We start from the raw sequence: 23,272 nt of genomic DNA on the forward strand, positions 1-23,272 counted from the left end.
ATTTTTTAATGTTACCCTTAACTACATATATTTTTATAATAATGCCATTTGAAAATGCGTAACAATACCTCAAAAGTAGAATAGCACTAATCCAAATTCGTCATCACGCGAATCAAAAGCGGCATTACGCCTTAAAAATACTAAATAATATAGCGAGCTTCCAGTGGCGGATTTAAGGGGGGCACATCCGGCGCCCCCCCCCCCCCCTAAAATTTTCAAACTTAACGTAAATCGTGGTATCTTGTTTAGAAAAATTTACAAAACAATGTAAAAAGCAATAATTTCTTCCACTCCCGGAGAAATGAATGACAAAATCTATTGATTTCTTGAATTACTTTATTGGGAGAACTTAATTTTGTCCAAAAACCCTTAAAATTTGCGTCATTTCATTAATGTCACCACATAAAAAATGATAGAAAATAGTACAAAAGACTAAATAGGAGATATATTTCAAGCCCTATAAAATCTGTAAAATCCAGGAGCTTCCGGGGGCTTCGCCCCCTGCCCCCCCCCCCCCCCTCTCCCCAGGGCTTCGCCCCCCCCTCACACCCCCTATCTCATAAAGTGGCACCCCCCGTAACCACAATTCCTGGATCCGTCCCTGTCTTCTAACAGATGATTCCTTATATAACTATTGGTATTTTCTGATTTAGATTAAGAATGAGATGACTTTTTAATTCTGTTAGGGAGAACCAATATCGGTGACCCCCTCCCCCTCGTAGGTTTAAAAAAAGGGGGGGGGGGGTCCAACGTAGTCAAAACGAAATACTACATCAAGGGGGAAGCGAATTTCATTTATACTTGATAACCTTCACAGGGGGCTGAAATATTGAATAATCATTCGAGTTCGGTTATACAATCTGTTTCGTTATCTTTCGTTTCGGTGCATTTCATTTCGTTTTCAAGAGCGGACTTCGTTTAGTTTCGGTAGAGTTCGTTTCGATTTCGTTTCGCATTTTACAGGTAACCCGGTTTTAAATACTAAATGACAATATTTCTAATCAATTTAAATATGTTTATACCCCGATCTGGGTTAGGCAAATTACAAATAAATTGGTTAGGACTTAGACTGGGGACATTTTCTTTTCAAATAAAGTTTGGCATGGTATCCCATGAAACCAAAGAGGCCTACGGGGTTCAAGGTCATATAAATACATATTATTTCACCCTTTTTCTCTGAAGTATACAAGACCCCGTGGGGATCCGGGTTAGAATAGGTCCACAACACCCCCTTGCTTGTCGTAAGAGCCGACTAAATGGGGCGGTCCTTCGGATGAGACCGTAAAAACCGAGGTCCCGTGTCGCAGCAGGTGTGGCACGATAAAGATACCTCCCTGCTCAATGGCCATAAGCGCCGAGAATAGGCCTAAATTTTGCAGAACTTCACCGGCAGTGGTGACGTCTCTGAGTGAAATATTCTCGAGAGGGACGTATCATGAGACTTTGGGTCCAAATGAGGCGTATTACGTAATAGAGAAATGACGTCACCAACATCGTATCTTGTTCAACACGTTAACAAAATTATGCAGTTTTTTGTGATTTTCTTTTTCTTCTAATTTTGGTTTAAAAGAAAATATTTAATATATATAATACTTACAGGTACCTAAATAAAAAAAAAAAATAACAATAAGTTGCATTCCCCATTTTTTTTTTGACAAAGACCATATCCTTATTTATAAGCGGATGTAGAGCCCAAGATGAGTGCAAGATTAATATGTTCTGTCTGTTCTAATGGCGTTAACATATGTATGTAGACTTTGAGAATTGATTCAAAAATTTATTTATAACAAAATATCATTTTGTGTTTTTTAGGAATAAAGAAATGTCAATTTATATTTTGCTAAAAGATTTTGTTTTCCCATTTCAATCGAACTTCGTTTATATGTACACCTAGAATATTGGGTCCGTACTGCACGTATTCTTAAAACAACACACGGGGGAGAAGTGGACATGGTGAAAATCTGGTGTGTATATGTTCAACGCGTCGCATAAAGGACGTGAAAATTGTAATGTCTCAACCCAAGGATATGCGATCTGCTTTCTTAATTCTTTTGATTACGGTACGAATGTGAGCAACATCAAAACATACTCTCTAATATACCCCCACCCGTCCACCCAACCACGGGAAATTCTGGAACCGCCACTATTTATTTTCAGAAAATATATATCACATCAGCCTAGTGGCCTCTCGCCACCTTTACTGATTGGAGTTTTTTTTTTTAATAGTGCTAATTAAACTTGATAGAATATTGAAGATGCATTAATATCACGATATCACAAATTTTGCAAAAGAATCGGGTTCAGCAAAGTAAACTTTCTGTATTTCAACAACTCTTTCGGTTTTTTTTTTTTTTTTTTGGTTTTTTTTTTTTGTAAAATTAGTTGTAGGCCAAGTGAGCAGTTTTTCAAGGGAAAAAACCCACATCTAATGAAATCAGGTGCTATTTATTATTTTTGAAGATGTATAGGCATAAAACATGACAGTAGAAATTGACCGCATGACTTTACGAGGACATTTTTCTTCCCCGCACTATGTCGCGGAATTAAGGTTTCTTTTACCATGTGACTTTACGAAAACTGCCGAACACAACAATTTTTCCGCGCATCGTCATGGCCGGAAAAGATTAATTTATTGATTGATTGATTGTATCTTGCTTAACGTCTCGGTCGAAAAATTTTCACTCATATGGAAACCTCACCAAGACCGGTAAAGGGCTTCAAATTTAGGCCTATGCTCGGCGCTAACGGCCATTGAACAGTGAGGGTTCTTTAGCGTGCCACACCTACTGTGACAATGAACAATCGTTTTTAAGGTCATCTCCGAGGACCAGTGACATTCACACCTGATGCCGAGCGTTTGGCGATGGAACTATCACTACCTGTTTTAACGACTTAGGTCTGTCGCGGCTGGGATTCGAACCCCGGCCTACCGCCGGAAACGAAGTATAAATTACAAATGCAGCGAAGTCATATGGTTTTTTAAAAGACAAACTTTAACAGTGTGTTGTGTTCCACATGATTATATATTAAAGAAAGGTTTCCCGATTTGATATCTAACATTCTAATTTTTTGAAAGAAATATAACGATATATGACCAGTGACCAGTCGGTATTCATTTGGACAAAATTTCCAAATTACTCCCAGCACTCAATTACTAGTATTGAATGTCAATAGTCCGTTAATAGATCGCAGGCGCGGATCTAGAATTGTTTCAAGGGGGGGGGGGGGGGGGGGGTGAAGAGGAAATGAGAGTTGTTATAACGTACGTCAAATTAGTTAAACGACAACTTAACAGGAATACTATCAATTTGTAGTTCTGAATTCCAATTTGGATTAATGTTATTGTATAATTATCAGACGTAGATCTGTAACTTTTGACTTTAAAACGAATCCTGTTTTAAAATACATTCCGATTTACTTCCAGTAATTCATTTAAAAAATAAATAAAAATAAAATGAATTATTACAGATACCCCTGGGACGAGGCCTCTACTGGTGGACTGTTAGTCCCCGGGGGTCTTTACAGCCCAGTAGTTAAGTACTTCGTTACTAGCAAGAAAATACGGATATATATTTAATTGCTGTTCCAAAATTTACAAATTAATTTCAAAATTAAGGATTATCTCCCTCACGCATAGCTCTTATCCTTAGAGGAATTTGACTCCACTTTTTTGACACACTGTTTTTGCTTATAATAGTTCTAAAACGTCATTGTTATTTCGGATTTCAAACATTTCGGCTGAGCATTACTGAAGAGACATAATTTGTCGAAATGCGCATCTGTTGCATCAACATTGGTACCGTAGAAGTTTTACATACAAACTATATAAAAGATAATATGAATTCTCATCACCTGATAGAAATGTTGACGCACGATTGTATAAACAATTTCCATCGCGTAGGATTTTAATAACTCTATGATCATTCTCTCTCTCTCTCTCTCTCTCTCTCTCTCTCTCTCTCTCTCTCTCGCGAAAAGGGGGCTTGTAACCCCCGTAACCCCCCCCCTCTAGATCCGCCACTGGATCGGATCAATTTTTATTTAACTTTTCGTTTCTTACTTTTGTTGTTATTTTTTTTAAGGAGCGTGGGTGGAGTTGCAAGTTTATTGTAAGCCGTTGATTGAATTCTTCAGAAAGCAAGCAATGGTATTTTTTAATTACACAAGATTAATGGGGATTTAAAATAATATATGCCGCTAAGATTTTTTTTTTTAAATCGGACAAATACATTAATTCCATCAAAATCACAATTTCAGGAATTTCTTTACAAGCGGTAAAAGCGGTTTTTTTAAAAAAATGTTTTACAACATGAATTGATTAAGTTTATGCCGCGTTCACACGGATGCGCATTGAAATTTCCGTGTGAACGGGGTTCAGATTTGATTCGCATAAACTTACGTTTACGTGTAAACGAGACATTTGGTAAATGTTTGTATGGAAGTTAAAAAGTGTTTTACAAGAATATTGTAACTCCGGTAATATGACTGCAATATTTATCAGCAGAGAATGAAAATAATAAGATATCAAAAGAGAGAACAAAAACAATAGCTGGGGAACAGAAAAAGAATTTACTATTGTAACTTTGTCTTTCAATGTTGTTTGCAGGGGAATGGAAATCTCTTATTAATTGGATAGGCTTGTAAAATTATTTCTAAAGGTGAATACCAGAGAAGAAGTATCAAGATTTGAAAGGTTACTTTTTTTTCGGTATTTTATTTTTTCATTTTCAATTTTCTTTATATTTGTGAAACAACATACTGTTACAATCGGTGAGAGAGAGGGTGTCAGAAAATGGCAACTCCGAGAACAGAGGTAGTATACACAAGCGCTTGCTTAAATAGTATGTTATATTACGATTTTAAAATACGTACATGTATACACCATGCACAATGTAAGTATATGTGTAAAACTTATGAAGTATATGAAACGGTGGAACATAAGAATGACTTCCCGTTTTCAATGAAATTTCTGCTGCCCTCGTTCATAATACAATGAACCCTTTAATCTTACAAAATGCCGATCACCCCCATGATATCAGCTAAGCATTTTACGTTCCGTTCCATTTTCCATTCCACGTTTTAGCAATATCCGGTGATTCTGTACAAACAGCCAAACCAACCCACGCAGATTTCATATCCTACACTACGTGTTTCTAAACGTGTCACAAAATATTTGTTTGCTATTGCAGCACAGGACTATTCTAAGTACTTTAAAGAAATATTCCGGATTTTCGTAACTCTTGCTTGTACGAGTTGTACGAGTTTGGTTGGTTTATATATAATATGCATGTGTTAAATATTTTAATACTATGGATAACAACGATAAGCCGGTTAAATTAATCGATTACTCGGTTGAACAAATGCTGACCGATTAGAAAATTTGTAACCCATTGACCGGGCTATTTTTAGTAAAGAAATACCGCCGTGCCTGTGTCACATATATGTTTTAAAAAAGGGGGTGGGGGTCGTAATATTCAAAGTCTAGGTGATGTTTAAAGATTAACATTTTTAATGACTGATCAGATTTGATAATCTTTAAAGTAAACTTTCATGCAGTACCAATAATTATAGTCCATTCTGTAGGTAAAACCTTTTACAAAGTTCCCAGTCAGGCTCTATAGTCTATAATGCTTGCGTTAAATAAAGCACCAAGCAGTACTAGTATCACGCTAATAAATTCGGCGCTGCCCGCATATTTTCCACATGGATTTTATAATCAGTTCAATGATTCGTACCATAATAATGCATGGCATAATGAGGACAAGTTACATACATGTAGAAAGATACATCATTATGCAAAGTTAGAGGATGGAAATAAAAATGGAGGGGGGGGGGCTAAAAATCATGCAGGTCGGATTAAATCACATTTCTGAGTGACTTCCCATTGTGTCAAGTGTAGTAATGCTTAAATGAGAAAGAGATGAAATGTCAGCTGTGTTATGTAGAACGGACGCGCAGGTGCTGAGTAACTTTAGTAGTGTGTGCCGTCCAAACGGATTTTTGCCACCTTAGCAATTCTTGTAAACAAACTTCGAAGACAATATAATTATTTCTTTATCATAAACTTGAAGCCAAATATTGTAATAAAATAAATAATTATATGATGCACCGTTCTGGCAAGACGTTGCAAAACGTGAACATTTTGAATTTTTAAATACATTCTTCCTTTCATATGGTTTTTGTTGACGTCTTTACTTATCGAAACACTGGTCATGCTGTTCCTCAGTGAATTGAAAATATAACTGAAGCTAAAATAAAATGAAATAATTCAGTAATTCATAATTATAATTCTTAACGATTAACTGGTTTATTACATGTAATCGGTCAAAAGAATTTACACGACTATTCGGTTACAAAATTTTCACCCAATATCATCCCTACTAGCTAAATAGTACTGTTGTGTTCAGAAACAATATCTTCAGTGATCAGTAGCGGATTTAATGGGAGGGGGGGGGGTATTTATTTTTTAAAGACCGAGTTTTTCGACCGGTCGGTTTACCTCAGGTAAGTTTAGTTGGGGGCGGAGCTAATTTTAAACAGGTGTGAAGCCCCGAGGGAAGAATGGTAGCTCGTGTATAGCTTCCTGAATACACGGGATGTTACCTGTGTTACCTGTATACGTTTTCGTAAGATAAATCATAAGTGCAATTATTTTTCTTGTGCATGTTATTCAAAATATTGATAAAAAAAATTAAAGAATCAAAACATGTTAAAGCACGATAACTTTATTTTGTAATTGAGGACGTTAGCCATTGAAAAATCAGGTTTGGATACCATGCTCGGACTTTACGAATAACACAGTCAGGCATGATGTCTCTCTTGTATCCGTGCGTCTACCAAACATACAGATTCCTACGAGAATCCCTTCGTACTGCGGCGGATTTTCTGGCGATATAATGATCATCGTCCCATACCCCACGATGACTCAACATAGTCCAGAATTTCTTATAAAGTTTTTTTCTGTTAGATTTATTTTTTCTGGACGGCACAACGGGATTTTCTGGCCACCAAAGTTGTCTGTGCGACCCGTCCATAACGCACGGCCTACACCAACAGTCGGGACATTCAGCTCTTCCGGCATTTCCCTCAATAGCTGGTCCAGGCGAAGAGGGTACTTCCTTAGATATAACTTCTTCTTCCTCGGTATCCCAATCCCAACCATTGTATGCAAAAAGGGCCCATACAGCGGATAATTTCTCTTCTGATAGAGTTGCGGTTACTTTTGTTGCCATGTTTCGTCGTAAAATGACGCTGATAAAATTTCAACTGAATATAAACGGAATTTTAATGATGTATTTACTCATAATTAAAATTTTTATAATAATATATAAACACGACATTTCCAATGAGAGTCGGTACAGTCTCTTGAGCATAAATTCCATGTCCATGTAAATTATGTTCTAACCATCCATAATTTTCTATCGCACCTCTTCCTACACACAACCCATCATAATTTATTATAATTGATGTAATTATATGTAAGATTTTCTACTCAATACATTATATTTTGTGACTATAGATGTAATACAAAGCCATAATTTTCTTATCAAAACTTTCCCTATTGAGCTGGCATAGTACGCGGTAAACATCAAAAGATTTCACGGACGCCTCGATCGAGAGACGAGGTGGACAATGTATACACACGGATTAGTAACTAAATGTCCATCAATTTCTAGCATCCAATCTGAAGCTAAATTTCTCCTGATTGATAGGGGTTTACAGACCAGGTAAAATTGAAGGCGGTGCTTATTTCCTCGGTCTTTGAGGTAAATCATGGTATCTTGTTTAGAAAAATGTACTAAACGATAAAAGAAGCAATAATTTCTTCCACTCCTGGTGAAATAAATGACAAAATCTTTTGATTTCTTGAATTACTTTATAGGAAGAACTTATCTTTTTTCCAAAACCCTTAAAATTAGCGTCATTTTAATAATTTCACTACATTAAAAAATGATAGAAAATAGTACAAATGACTTAAATAGGAGACATATATTTCAAGTCATATATGAAATATGTAAAATCCAGAAGCTTCCGGAGGTTCTGCCCGGTAAAGGGCTTCGCCCTGGACCCCCTGCATCATAAAGTGCCCCCCCCCCCCCCGTAACCGCAATTCCTGGATCCGCCCCTGGTGCTTGCACCTATGGTGTCCAGGGGTCCGTGTTTACTAAACTCTTACTTTTGTTTTTATATAGAATCGATGAATGTTCGTTATATTTACTTTTTCATACAGTGTAAGTATTGTTTATTGCGGAGGGGGGGGGGGGGTCATTTAATAAGATGACTACTGGGAGAATATGTTATAATTTTTATATATTTTATTTGATTATTTTAATTGATATTACATGATTGTAGAATTTTGACCTCCGATGTAATCTTCAACCATATCTAATAATTTTAGATAAGACTTCTAATGTACGCAAATTAATCCTGCGCCGTAAATCGAAGGTTATCATAAGGGATGGATCTGATTTTAGGAAATGGATTCGATTTCCTAGGGCAACCTGAATACAAATTCTTTATATTTTCAATGTCTGTTGGGTTTATCTGTTAGAATCGAGCCGACCGCCGAATCCCGATTATGTTGTGCAACTTTGAGTTTGTTGCTACTTTTAATAGATGACTTACTCGAGGAAATATTTGTATTTGCAATTTTTGGAAATCTGTGATGTATTGAACGGCAGTGTTAGGAGATAATGGCTAGCCTGTAATGCATTAATAAGCGAATCCATATCATAAAATGTAAATGTTTGTGTTTGGGTGCTTTGTATACTCTGTACCGGAAGTTCATATATACCGTTTGTGAGCAAACGAACTCTGGTGGAAGTTTGGTAAGATGACGTAATAGAAAATCGAGGGATTTCCGCACGTGATACTCTGACAATCGATTTTTACTAATGCCTCGTTCACACGAATGCGCATTAAATTTTACTTTGATGCGAAGTAGATAATGCACATTAAATTAATTCGAATGAAATATAGTTCACACGGCGGTTATATTTAATGCGAAGTAAACTAATGCGCATTAAATTCGTATGCATCTCTAAGTTAAAGGGTGCGAGAATTGAATTAAACGATAGACTATATTATTGAATATTATTTTTATACATGTAGATATTTTAATGAATATTGGGTATAGATACAGAATTCGTTGTTCAAAACATGCTTACAATATACATGTAACTGATCTACACACAAGGAGTTTTGTAGTGTTTATTTTTATATGTTCCCAAAAAATTAGCGTTATTTCCTCTGACGACCAGCATTCATTATAAACAATATATTGCTTCTTCATGAGCCCAGTTTAAAAAACCTCGGAACCTCTTTTTCATCATTCCGCTGCCTATTATTGTGACGTAATTTTTAATTAGTAATACGTATTATAAGTCTAGTATGACGTCATATAGTATGAAATAATTTAACTATGAGTGGCACATTTGTTAAAATTAAAAAAAGGAAAAGAAAATCATATCACTATTTTAAAACGTTTTTATCGTATTTAAGTATGGTTCCACGTAAAAATCAGGCAAAATCGCATTTTCGTGATAAGTCCATGTTCACGAAATGAACCCAAACTTAGCATACTAACTCACCGTAATATGTTTAGCAAATATACAAAGTAGTTTTGATTTATTTCGCCTTGTTCCAAAATTATGGACAGATAATTATGAACATAGAGAATTCACGCTTAGTGCAAATCTATACAAAACACTACTTGTAATCCCTTTGAAATCTAAAAACAGCAAAGCGGGTATGAAAATATATCATTATATAACATTAAACAAATAAAAAAGGCATGCTCTGAAATAAATATTTTTTTTTAAAGTTTCAATATAACATTTTAAAACCGCTCTGAATGTTTCGATTTTAATGCAATTTCGGTTATCGTTCTTGAATTTAACCTCGATGATCGCTAGGGGTGCTGCGTTGTCAACACACTAAGTGCGCGGAATATGGCGGATCCAAAACTGAATGCCGTGTAGGACAATATTCCGACAGAGTGTGATCTACCCTCAAGCCTCATCTAAAGGAAACGAATATATACATAGCTTCGGAGAGTGTCAGAAATACATTGATGCATATGGCGTCACAGAAGATAGACCCTGTGTGGAGCAGCCGACAACGAAGACCGAGCAACATATCTTGTATGACATGTCACCAAGTCGGCGTATTCCGGTAATTTCAAATGGTGTGATTTACATATTTAATAGTAAGTCAAAATTCGCAATATTTATTATTACTAGCATAAAAATCATAACGAATGTTGTATTATACAATGTAGCATTGTATGAGACGACTGTGTACAGATGACACCCCCTCCCTTGTTTCAAAAAGTCATACTTTCAACAGTTACGCTATGTTTTAGGCCTAGGCTAATCGACGGCATGTTTCATTTGTAATGGTCTGCAATAATAGCAGACATCTATGTATCCTCCACACAAACGCCTCTTGTCTCAGATAGAAATGTAGATTATGCCTAACTGAGGATCAGTTGGAGTAGGTATCATCTCAAAAGAGTGTGGTTTTATGTACTACATGTAGATTTCAGTCGAATTTGCATATAAAAATTTAAGACATGATATGACTTTGTGAGATGCAATGTTTAGTATATAATGTAATCCTTCTTTTTACATATCATACATAGCTAAGTGGTTAGGTATCTGGATTAGCATGCTGGAGGTACCGGGTTCAAATCTCAGCAAGGATGGGATTTTTTTCCTTCAATTTATTTTATATACACATCATTTTTTTTCCTTCAAGGTATTCTATAATTATAAATACACACAATTTTTTAAATATTATTTCATATGCACAAAATCCTTTCTTTTAGTGGTCACCATTCAGCTCTTGACAAATCAGAATTCATATTTTAAAAACATATGCATACTATTAGACATATCAAAGAAAATATTTAGGGTCTGTAGTTTTTTAAAGAATTCCATTTTATTGTCAAAGAATTCATAATGTTAATTATAAATCTTCATATCAATCAATAAGTTGAGTCTCCTTGACATTTTTATTAAATATCTATTATATTACTATTTAAAGTCTGCCTCAATTTGATATGGTCATGGGGACTGGTCAATGCATGGGTTCTTGAATTTATATTTCTAATAATAATATATAAATATAACAAAGATCAAGTCATTTAGCTAATGTATATTTCTTTAAAGTTTTCATACCAGCATCATGCAGTGTCATTACCATCAGTACATGCATTGGAAACCTCTGTGGTAAATACATAACTGTAAATACATGTAGCACATATGTACCAATGAATCTACAGTGTAAATGTTTTATAAACCTCAAACTTGGTAGAGCAGTATTATATAATAATCCTGATATACAAGCACTATATGACCCCTTCTGATAATGAGGTCAAAGTCAACCAACCCCCAACCCACCATTATAGGAAAATATTGGTCACTCAGAAACCAGACTCAAAACCTGATACAGCTGTTGCCCTGACTAGTACCTGAACCTACTTGTCACTGATTTAGAATATTTGGAACACCTTCTCAATGCCATATACAAGTTTCTTTAAGCATTTCTTGTTTTCAAAAGTTTTATATGCTGTTTTAGTAGTTTATTCTTTCTAACTACATGTATAATTTAAATATCAATGTGTACTATGATTACTAGGCTCTGAGGTGTGTACTTTAATTGAAAGTTTTATGATATAAAATGTTCAAACATTTTCAAAAACTAGAGAAATATATATTATATATTGAGGAGAGAAAAATAAGTAAATTCTTGTGTCCTGAAAATTAATGACTATCTTATTGTATTGTAGGTCTCTGCAAAACCCAAGGACAAACTTAAAGTGGTAACAGGAAGAAAATCAATCAAACCAAGTGAAAGTACAAGACACTATTACAAAAGGAAAGCAAAGGAGTAACATCAAGACAGTCTAAAATATTGAATCCAAACAAAATATCAAAACTTTATGAAGAAATAAATTGTCAAATAAACATGAAAGCATTCTTATATATGGTGTTTATTCAAATTATTTCAACTGAAATTCCTAATGTACCTAAATTCGAAAGGGAAACAACTTATGAAAAACTTAAACACCAATGGGTTGAATTGTGTAATGAAGTTGTGTTGACATGCAAAAATACATGTATAATGTGATGCATCATAGAAGAGCTCAAATGGTCTATTTTATGCAATTTTTGGGCTATTCACTCACCCCTTTCTGGATGGAGAAGGTAAATACACGAGTCACAACCCCTCCATTCCCACCCTTATATTTTTTTCTGGATCTGCCTCCTTTTTGTAAATATGTTCGTAACAAATATATTTCTGTGCTCATTTGTTCCTTTATCATGTTTATGCCTTGTTTGGGGTTACACTTTTAAAAAAGTATGATTTTGAAATAAAATTTTTAAGCTTCAAAGAACTCTTCCATGTACATTTTTCAGTATACAGTTTATAAAGGATCTAAACTTACAAGTTGCAACTGTTAAAAAATCGTATAGATAATGGAATCTATTGATGAAATAATTAAGAATTCATTTTCAATTCACTTTACAGACACTAATATCTACATGGATTATGTAAAACAGTTGTTTTGTCATCTGAAAGCAACCTGTAATCATACTTGGTAAAAGATAGTGCCATAGACATGATAAATGAGTCAACTTACATTTTTTAAACTACATTATTGAATTTTAAAACAATTCCATTTCTACATTATATGTATTTTCATAAAATTGTATGAAGTCAATATAAACTGTCCAAATTTTACAATATTAATGACACAAATGTCTGCAGTTTCTGTTTTCATTTTTATTTTTTCCTGAACAAACATATATATTATATGACTGTAAAAACGTACATTTCGCTAAATGTTTTTGTTCCACTCTTACAAAGGATTCATAAGGAAATCATGTGCTAAAAAGTTTATTTTAAAATTTGAGCCCTCTCATGTTTCTAGAATTGTTAGCCAAAGTTTTAAATGTCCAGATGCTTTGTAATAAATGTTTTAAATTTCATATTACACAGAGAAAAAATGAATTCAAAATGATTTTTCAAATAAAAGATATTTTCAATGAATTATATTTAGGGTAAAATACAAAAGTTGATAAATTATATATTAATGTTTTATCATAGGATTCCCTTGAACGTTTTTCTAAAGATATACGTTTTAAAAGAGCATGGGCATTCATTCTCTTCATACTTGGGACTATAATGCCAATCTCTTGTCATTCGAGTAACCTACAACGTACGTCGTTGACCAGCCTCACAAGAGTTGTTGATAGGTGAATTTCAAAACGAAAAACAATTGCCAACCAAGCATTTTTTCTTTAATCTGTTAATTACCTACACACTCACAACTATCCAGCCAAAAATACTTGCAAGTTAAACTCGCCATTCAGTGCAAAATATCCTATAAAGACCGGTCTAATAAGTTGTTTACAATAACCTGAGGAAATCTGAAAGAAATGAGTTAATAATAAACAGACTTTCGATCCCGACCCAAAATGCTATGCATCGTTTCTTGCATAAATTTACATCTATAGACATATCAATATGATATGTAAACACATAAAGAAGATCGTTTTAGATATTTATAAATATGATAATTACTAGAACATGACAGAAAAGTATACTTGTTGAATAGTTTGTAAGTAGAAGAAAACTTAAAAAACATAAAAATATATTATTTTCCCGCCATTTTTCACAATCTTCATATATTTTTTTCCGAGTACAGTAAAAACTTTCAAAAAAAATATTGAGTAAAAATTATTCAATAGCATGTACTTTATCCGTCTAATTATAAAACTCTTTTGAAAGTGTTTGCTGTTTCGAGAAAAATGGTCTTAAAGTGGGAATGTTTTTCCGTTAGAAAATCCTTTCGTTAACTGCAGCAACGGTTACCATGGTAACACATAACAAATACTCACTGTGACAACAGAAATTCGTAAACAGTAGCCTTCTTCTTCATTTTATATAAGCCATTTGAAAATGTATGATCTTTTCATTTAACAAAACCTTTAAGAATATATAGCATTTTTATGAGTCAATTTTGGTCAAAACATGGGTATTCTATTTTTAGTAACACAGCTCTGTGAAGGTGCGTCATATGAAAAAAAAAACATTATCACCGAATGATTTCCTATAAACAATGTTACTATATATATAAGTATCGGCTCGATCCCTGACGGTCGACTTATCACCCACTGCCTGATTTTTACATGGAACCATACTTAATTTCTAAACAATTCCATTCATATGCATTACTCAGTATGCAGAACACACATTTACGTCTGACATTATATAATGCCATGCTGTTTGTACAATGTTTTCTTGAGTGATTATTATTATTTTGATTAGTTTTTCGCACAAATCTAACATTTATATATAGCTGCCCCGTGATGGGTATGATACATGTGACCCACATATGCCATTACGCATGCCTCTACATTTACTGTGCATTAGCTTCGCATAGCGTTCACACAGAGCTAATGCGAAGTAAATCTAATGCGCATTAAAATCTCTATGTGAACGTGGTTCAGATTTAATTCGCATTAATTACGTTTAATGCGAATAAAATTCTTCGTGTGAACTAGACATACAAATATGCGACGCTTAGAAGAATTATACTTTAATTTGAATATGCTGTTATTACTTGTTATTTTACACGAGACAACTTAACCCCGGGGTGAATATAAAATTGTTTGCAACTATTGCATCAATTAATGCAGTTGAAAAAGATGAAAGAATTTTGTTTTATTCACGTTGGTTTTGTTTGTGAAAGTTTATAAGTAAAGGGGAAATAAAAAGTGTACCACGCCTAGGGAGGCTATGGGTCAATGAATGTATAGCACACAGTATATATGATTTGATATAGCTTATTTTCTAATAAAGTACCGGCGACATCGATTGCACGCTTTTATTGACTTTGAGTGAAAAAGTAACATTATTGTACTGTAATTACCTGCTTATTCTAAACTTGTAAAATTAGAGCACGTGAAAATTTCCGATCTTAGCAGTTTCCGTAAAGTCACGTGGTAGAATGTCTTACATTTCTACAGAGTTTGGAAGGGTCACTTGGATTAGCCAAGTGTCGCTCAACTCCCTTGGAAGCACGGGTAAACCATAGACATTAAAAGAGGTCACTTGTGTTTTTCACACCTGCGGTCGATAATTTCACACCTGGCCGGTCGGTCGGTCATTTACACACCTGGCCGATCTTGATTACCCATCTGGCCAAAATTTTCTCATCTTCAAAAGTGGCCTATATTATAAGAGTAAAGTACACGTTTGTTAACAAATGTTCTTTAAAAAGTGGCCGTTGTCCGGTTTTCAGGGGTGACCGGTTTTGTAAGAATTTCTCTATAAAGAAATGTTAAGATTTCTTCCGTGACTTTGAAAATCGGCAGGTATTCAGGGAGAACCAGTTTTCTGAGGGGTTTGGAGAAGTTTCACTGTGTATATGTCAGAGTATCGTATCATTTTTTGGGGGTGGGTGGGGTGGGGGGGCACCATCGCTATATACATTGATTGTCGAATAAAAATGTAGGGGAAAGGTGAGAGGGCTTTGTAATTTACGTCATCGGACATCGATTTCCATGCACTGATTTCTCTCATTTTCAACAATCATCGATTTTTGAGAGGGAGGGGGTGTTGATGAAAGCTATGTGAATTCAGTATTTTTGTCAGACATTCCACATTTGATCGCATCCCTTAGCAATAAATGCTGTCAATTCATTTGTCATTTTAAATTCTTTTCTTAGGTTTTTTTTGCTTTTGTTTGGTAATGTAATTAACAGTGGCGGATTTAAGGGGAGGGCACCCCCCACTATAATTTTCAAATTTAAAGTAAATCGTGGTATCTTGCTTATAAAAATGTACTAAACGATAAAAGAAGTAATTATTTCTTGCACTCCCGGAGAACTAAATGACAAAATTTTGATTTTTGGAATTACTTTATTGGAAAAACTTTATTTTGTCGGAAAAAAAACCCCTTAAAATTTGCGTCATTTTATTACTTTCTCCTTATAAAAAAATGATAGGAAGTAGTACAAATGACTTAAAAAGAAGACATATTTCAAGCCATCTAAAATCTGTATTACCCACGAGCTTCCCAGGAGGTCCCCAGACCCCCTGCCTCATAAAGTGGCGTCCCCCGTAACCACAATTCCTGGATCCACCCCTGGTTAACCTATAAAACACCATGCAGACGATAAAAATGTACAACATACACATTATGATATCAACTACTCAATCCTCTGGTTCAACCCCCTCCCATTTGAATTTGTTTTCGGTCCGCACCTGGTTAATGTTAAAAACATGTACGTGTATATCGAATCCGTATGTAACATGTCTAATCTTTCTGTTGAAATATGGGTAAGTTTTTGTTTCTTGATGTGCGATTCAATATTTTGAAAATAAATTTTTATTCCAATCAGCTTTGATATATTGCATAGTTCGACCTGCATTGCCGTTACGTACATGTAGCATTAGAGGATGGCGGTGCGGACTAGCCTCACACGTTCTCTCTCCGCTATTATTACAGGAAACCTTGGTCATTTTTAAAGCTCGATCTATAGGCTGGTTCCCGACCTTTTTGTTTCAAATAAATAAAAAAATAATGATAACGAGTTGTAGTGTAAATATAATTAAATTTAACCAAGAATTGAAATAAAACATTAATCCTTGCCCCCTGATACAAAACATTCAGGATTTACAGCTTTGATTACAATTTGCATTTGAAAAGAAATATTTTCAGACCATTCTGACACACACACCACGATTTAAAAAAAAATGGTGGAACGAGCCTGATTATATTTATATAGTCATATAACATATCTTCTGAAATTCTCGGGATTCATTATATTGCAACTTGGACAGAAATAGATATAAAATACAGCTGTAACCCGCCACTCCCTTCATCTTATGTAAAGTTTAGGACCGCATCGATAACTTGCCCCCAACATGGGGTGTAATAGGAGTAACTGCAAACATGAAACCTAAAATATATATGTAAATAAGATCTCACTTAGTTTACCACTGATGCCACAAAGAATGGAGGGAGGATTGTTAACATATAGGTTTAGTTTTCCAAGCTCAATTTTCTTAAACCGGGAAATCGTTCTCTTCAATGTTTGACTATTTTTTCTGCTTAAAATTTCCAATCAGTAAAAGTGGGAAGAGGCCACTAGGCTGGTATGTTTATTTTTCCATAGCAAATTATGATAAGGTGTAATTATACTTGTAAAAACTCCACTTGAACACAGACTCGCACAATACATTATAATGTAAACTTACTTCCTTAAACTCAATACATCATGATGTAAACTTACTTCCTTAAACTCAATACATTATGATGTAAACTTACTTCCTTAAACTCAATACATTATAATGTAAACTTACTTCCTTAAACTCTTCGTATATTGAAATTCAAACACCCTCCATGAGCCTTATATCCTGATATATGTTTTAAATTGTCCGTTCCAATATACATTTTGCGTTTTAGAAACACCGATTCTGTGGCAATTAGTCGACTTAACGGAAAGGGTGTTCGATTTTTTGACTTGGGTATGTTCTGATGTCAAACGTTTCAGCACCTCCAGTGGAAGTTTCGGAACAAAGACGTTTCAGCAACAAAACCACGATGTTTTAACAGTGGGGATCAACATCACAAATCCTATACAAGATTTAGTGTAGGACAAACACAAATCCTTTGATATAAAACACATGCATGTAATCCAATTAATAAGGCGTATATAGCCTCGGTCAGGTACTAAAGTTAGTGACAATAGCATTGTGGTGTTACCCTGTATTAATTAACCAAAGCATTGTATCACCAGGATAGGGTATTTCCCCATCCTCTTTTTTCGAGAAAGAATGTTTATTTATTTTTATTTTTTTGATATGTGTAAAATTGTCTAGCTCTGTGCAATTCTTGATATTTAAGGTAGTTTTAACCCCCCTCTTATTTTGACAGTACTATTGATATGTAGTGGAAGTGTTAAATTGAAACGATGAATTGAGAAGGGTTTAAACAGTCTCGTTGAAAGTCAGCATTTTACAATTTATATGGTCGTTATAATGATCTAATTTACAAATACAACCTATGGTTGGGTCAAATGTTGTCCTGTATGTTTCATACTGATTGTTTTAAGTAGGGCATACAAAGAACCCTATGGTTAACCATTAGGTGAGATACACTGCATTTAAATCCCTCCGTTTTGTCACTGCTAAATCTTTTTGCCAATGCACACAATGGTCTCGGTATGTGATAGCTTTATTATGATTGACTACCCTTGTCTGATTCCATACCCCGACTATCAAATAGTTTATCCCGAGAGGTGATGAGACTCTGATGAACTGATTTTGAAGATGGTGTTGTTTTGATTATCTATTAAGTTTGTTATAAACCACCAGATCTGCCATTAACGAAGAGTGCTATAGCGATGTTGAAAGTTTAATAAAATCGGTAGTAAAGAAATACCCACAAGTTTATATGATGAACAATTTTATTCTGTTCGATTGAAGGGAAGGAATACACACGCCTTCTCACTGCTAAGGTTATTTCATATTGAAATCAACCAAATAACAGATATTGGATGGCTACAATTGTTTCTTTGTGCAATTAATTTCTTATGACTTACAGACTATGATTACTTTTTACTACGACTATAACGCTGCACACAGTAAAATGCTGTAATCCTTTTACTATGAAAAGGTGAAGATGACAAACAGTGATCAGTCTCATAACTCAAATAAGGACAACAAAATTAAGAGCTGGACAAACACGGACTCTAGGACATACCGAAGGTCGAGTCAGGTGCTGAGGAGAAGTACGCATTCCGTGTCACATCCGCCGTGAGCCATACAAACAAGTATATAAAATTCTTGTCTCGGTTAGACATGTCAAGCCACATCGTCAGTTAGTCTCGGTTAGACATGTCAAGTCACATCGTCAGTTAGTCTCGGTTAGACATGTCAAGTCACATCGTCAGTTAGTCTCGGTTAGACATGTCAAGCCACATCGTCGGTTAACCATGGGTGCTTCTTACAGATCATCTCCATCATCAAGGGAACGTGTGTGGACTCCTAACCGTGGTTTGTGACATGGCCGCCCCATAGTATTAACATATTAATGTTATTTCCTCAGTTATCTTGTTAATCATAATAACGGGGTGTTCTGACCTGTAATAATTTGCTTTCCATATCAGTATAGACTAAGTACCTGGTCCCTATTCTGTTGTGTCCAGTAGTGTATATGTGCCGTTGTCTTACTATATTTGCCCTGTTCTTACTTTTGTATTCTTTATTGAACTGATAAGACTGAACAGTCTTCGTTATGTTCCCGTTTTCAGACCTCTTCATCTGAAAACAGTAAAAAGGTTTGCTATGCATATTGAAATAGTGTAATTTGTCTTTATCACATACAGCTGTTAACACATAACAGCAATGGTTTAAAACGTCATGAAATGAAATTTATCTTTTCAGACTGGGTTAATTTAGAGACTACTGAGATTTTAGCTTCATACCACTCGTGCTTTTTGCGGGTGAGAACCAATACCACTGTAAAACAGATTTATTATATGTAGTTGTGTTGATGTGTGAGTGGCGGATCGAGAGCCCCATCCCCATCTCTTCGTCATGAATTTACAAGGTAGTACTGCATGAACGGTAAAGATAACGAACAGTGATCAATCTTATAACTCCTAAGCAATACAGAAAGGATAGTTAGGCAAATACGGACATCTAGACATGCTTGCATTATATCTAATTTCAGTATATGCTCTATGCAGAATGTGAATGCTTTCATCCTAATCATCTATATATTTGATGCATTTAGCAAATTCTATGGTCGTCATAATGATCTAGTTCGCCAATAAAAACTCTGCACAGAACATACTGAAGTCAGATATAATGCGTGTAAAACATACTTTAGCACCCAAAATCTCTCCGTATATTGGCTAAAACAAATGTCTTTTTTTTCGGAATTCCTAGATCCGACACTGTGTTTGTTGGTTGAACATATCAATTATGGTTAAGTTATTTATATGTTGCATTCCTTATGTTTTCATAATTGATTAATGTTATAAAATTGACATTTTCTGTGTTCATAGTTTTGAAGTTGTAGTATGGTTCCGTGGAAGTTATAGTACAGCTAAGCTCCGCCCCTGAAAGTTATTGTACAGCTAAGCTCCGCCCCTGGAATTTATTGTACAGCTAAGCTCCGCCCCTGGAAGTTATTGTACGTTGGGTTTTTGCCAAATGCTTCTGTCTGATTTAAAGTATGGCTAAGATCAAAGGAAAAAGTAGCGCACCATGGCATGGTGTCATTAGTGATGAATGCTTAAACACTAAGCAAGGTCTAAATTTGTGGTACTTCTAATACAACTCCTAACGCCTCAACAAGAATGAAACACTCTCAATCGGACATACAACAAACAACCAGCCAACCAATAAAAAGACACCAAAACATGACTTACCGGAAACTGACAACTGAATTTCTTTTTCAGCAGGAATTAGAAGCAGTAGATAGATCTATAGAAGTAATCTCAGGTTTGTTGGCTGAACATAGATTCACGGGTATCTGAAGTGAATGTGGAGATTCATTAGTTCACAGAAAATGCAGGTTTCAAATGTTTCACAATCTGGAATGGAATAAATGGTTTTATTCAGCTATTCTACAATTGCCCATTAATAAAAGTATTATATTTCTCTTGCGACTAGATATCATTCTGCTCGTTTAACTGCTTTTAAACTGCTCTTATTTGAAATTTGACAACAGTCTATTTCGACAAAAATCGATGAGAGATAGCTATAGATAGATAAGATCTTACCGTCTTCGCTTCTTTTTCATTTAAAACGATGATCATAATGGTTTTAAAGTACAGATAGCACATGGAGATATTTCGTTGTTGACATGTGTATTTAAACTGAGGAAAACAAAGAGAAGCATGGGGTGGACCTGAGCATTCCCTAATTAAAGGTTCTTTCAAATGATGTCTTTGTTTATAGCGCACAAAATGACATCGACATCTGATAACAGTATTGCATTAGTGATCCTTGTTAATTTATATTAATTAGTTCAGTGCTGGACAGGTTCTCTATTGTAATTATAGAACTCATTTAAGATCTTATTGAACGAGAGGAATATTATTATTGAAGACATATATTGGATTTATTGATAAAAGTGTAATCTCTAAACTGAAAAACCCAAATACCGATGTTTGAAAGTCCTAAATATATATCTTTCTAAATGCATTTCACTGATTTAAAATTTCCATACTGATTTACCCCATCTACTTCGTCATGCTAAATACGTCTTCAAATTCAGTTACACATATTGTTCAAAATGTCCTTCATTTCCTTGGCTTCTGTGGATGTAGATTTCCCTCGATTCTGTAACAAAAATGTGAAATAGTTGTCTTATTTGAATTGATTTTAATTAAACATGAACTCAACACTCAGAATTGTAAATCTTCAGTGAACAAAACAAAATGAAATTCAGGAAATACAAGGTCGCAAAAGATAATCTAAATTTCCATCAATCACATTCATTTGTCATGTATATTTATATATATGCCGACAACACTTACAAGGTGAAAATAACGAACAGTGATCAATCGCAAAACTCCTATAAGCAATACAAAATAGATATTTGGGCAAACACGGACTCCTGGACACACCTAAGGTGGGATCAGGTGTCTAGGAGGAGTAAGCATGCTCTGTTGACCGGTCACACCCGCCGCGAGCCCTATATCCTGATTTTGATGCACCAGACGCGAATTTTGACAAACAATGTCTCTTCAGTGATGCTGAACCGTAATGTTTGAAATCCGAAATAACTTAATTTACAATTTACAAACATTACTAGTTATTAAGTGGTATGTTTTGCTTTGATGAGATCTTATTGAATATGCTAATATGCTGTGTTTCGAAACGAATATCATACTAATGAGCTTACAACAAATATATCATTGAAATTTTAATGCACGTATGTCAACAATGAATGGTGGCATGTATTGGAACTGCAATGTATACTATAGTGATTTCTATTCCTATTCCTGTTTTTTTTTTCAATGAAGCATGAAACTCCAAAGTACTTTCTATAAATTCATAAAGACTCCAGTTAGAGTAAGCTACGTGGGCGTTTTGAATGCTTATATTTTAGCTAAAATGATCGACCTCTCATATCTTAATATTTCTCTGTATAAGACCGCCACATTTATTTTCTTTAGAATTCTTTTTTCAAAGCAATTATCAACATGTTGTATTTCCTCCATAAAGCGTATTCCTCGTTTCACAGCACTACACGATATCTCCTCCTCTGAATTTCTCACTCTCCTACTCTCTCCTTCTAAATTTCTAAATTTATCTTTATCGCTCTCTTCTTCATAATCTTTCAAACACTCTTTCTCTCTGAATATTTCTTTCACGTACTCATTTCACAACTCTCTCTCTCTCTCTCTCTCTCTCTCTCTCTCTCTCTCTCTCTCTCTCTCTCTCTCTTCCCAGTCTCTCATTCTAAATTAGAGGCTGCATAGTAAGATTGAGTTGAAATTAAATAGTCGTTGAGCGAATTATAATTTACAGTTACTTTGCTATATCATCCATAATTTAACATAATAAACCGTCGCAATTATATCTCTATGCCTCTGTTGCTTTTGATAGGACTTTTAAATCAGAACGATACACCATCAAAACCTTATGGTTAACCATTCGGTAACAAACACTGCCTTTAAATGCCAGAGCTTTGTCAGGAGCCAATTATTTATGACAATGCACAAAATGATCTTGGTATCTGATAGCTTTATTATGATCGACTACTCTGGTTTGATTCCATACCCTGGCTATCAAATAGTTTACCCCAGGAGGTGATAAAACTCTGATCATTTGATACCAAAGACTGCGTTGTTTAATTATCTATCAAAGATGCTTGTATGGTTTTGTAGATCGGGGATATTTTTTTTTACTTTTTTACATTTCTCAACGTTCAGTCAGCGCATTTTAACCTAGGCTCGTGTTACAAATTTGGGAAAGTTCAAATATTTGAAAACACCCAAACTCTGCATTCCTAGCCACATAGTAATATTAAATTCCTTGTAGTTTTGAACAATGCGATACAACAATGCGATGTGAGTGTGAACGAGAAGTAGTATCGGGTATATGTAGAGACGTTTTAATCAAATAGACTTGACCAAACATCAGTGAAGGTCAAGCCCGGCCAGAAAAGAAAACGCTCATGGATACATACAAGAACCCAAATGATACCTAGAGAGAAATGTTATAAATCTGTCAA

General features: G+C 34.8%; 2 protein-coding genes across 2 annotated transcripts in view; both read right to left on the minus strand.

Moving 5' to 3' along the window:
* The window catches only part of LOC125682792 (uncharacterized), a 196,451-nt gene that overhangs the window by 161,839 nt on the left and 11,340 nt on the right, over window positions 1–23,272 (minus strand). Inside the window, exon 5 of the mRNA XM_056151560.1 lies at window positions 20,457–21,372. The gene's annotated coding sequence lies outside the window, so the exon portion shown is untranslated. The remainder of the gene's footprint in view (window positions 1–20,456; window positions 21,373–23,272) is intronic.
* Window positions 1–23,272, minus strand: part of LOC125666278 (uncharacterized) — a 141,588-nt gene that overhangs the window by 34,923 nt on the left and 83,393 nt on the right. The gene's annotated exons all lie outside the window — the stretch shown is intronic.

This window comes from Ostrea edulis, chromosome 10 (assembly GCF_947568905.1).
Source record: "Ostrea edulis chromosome 10, xbOstEdul1.1, whole genome shotgun sequence".
NCBI lineage: Eukaryota > Metazoa > Mollusca > Bivalvia > Ostreida > Ostreidae > Ostrea > Ostrea edulis.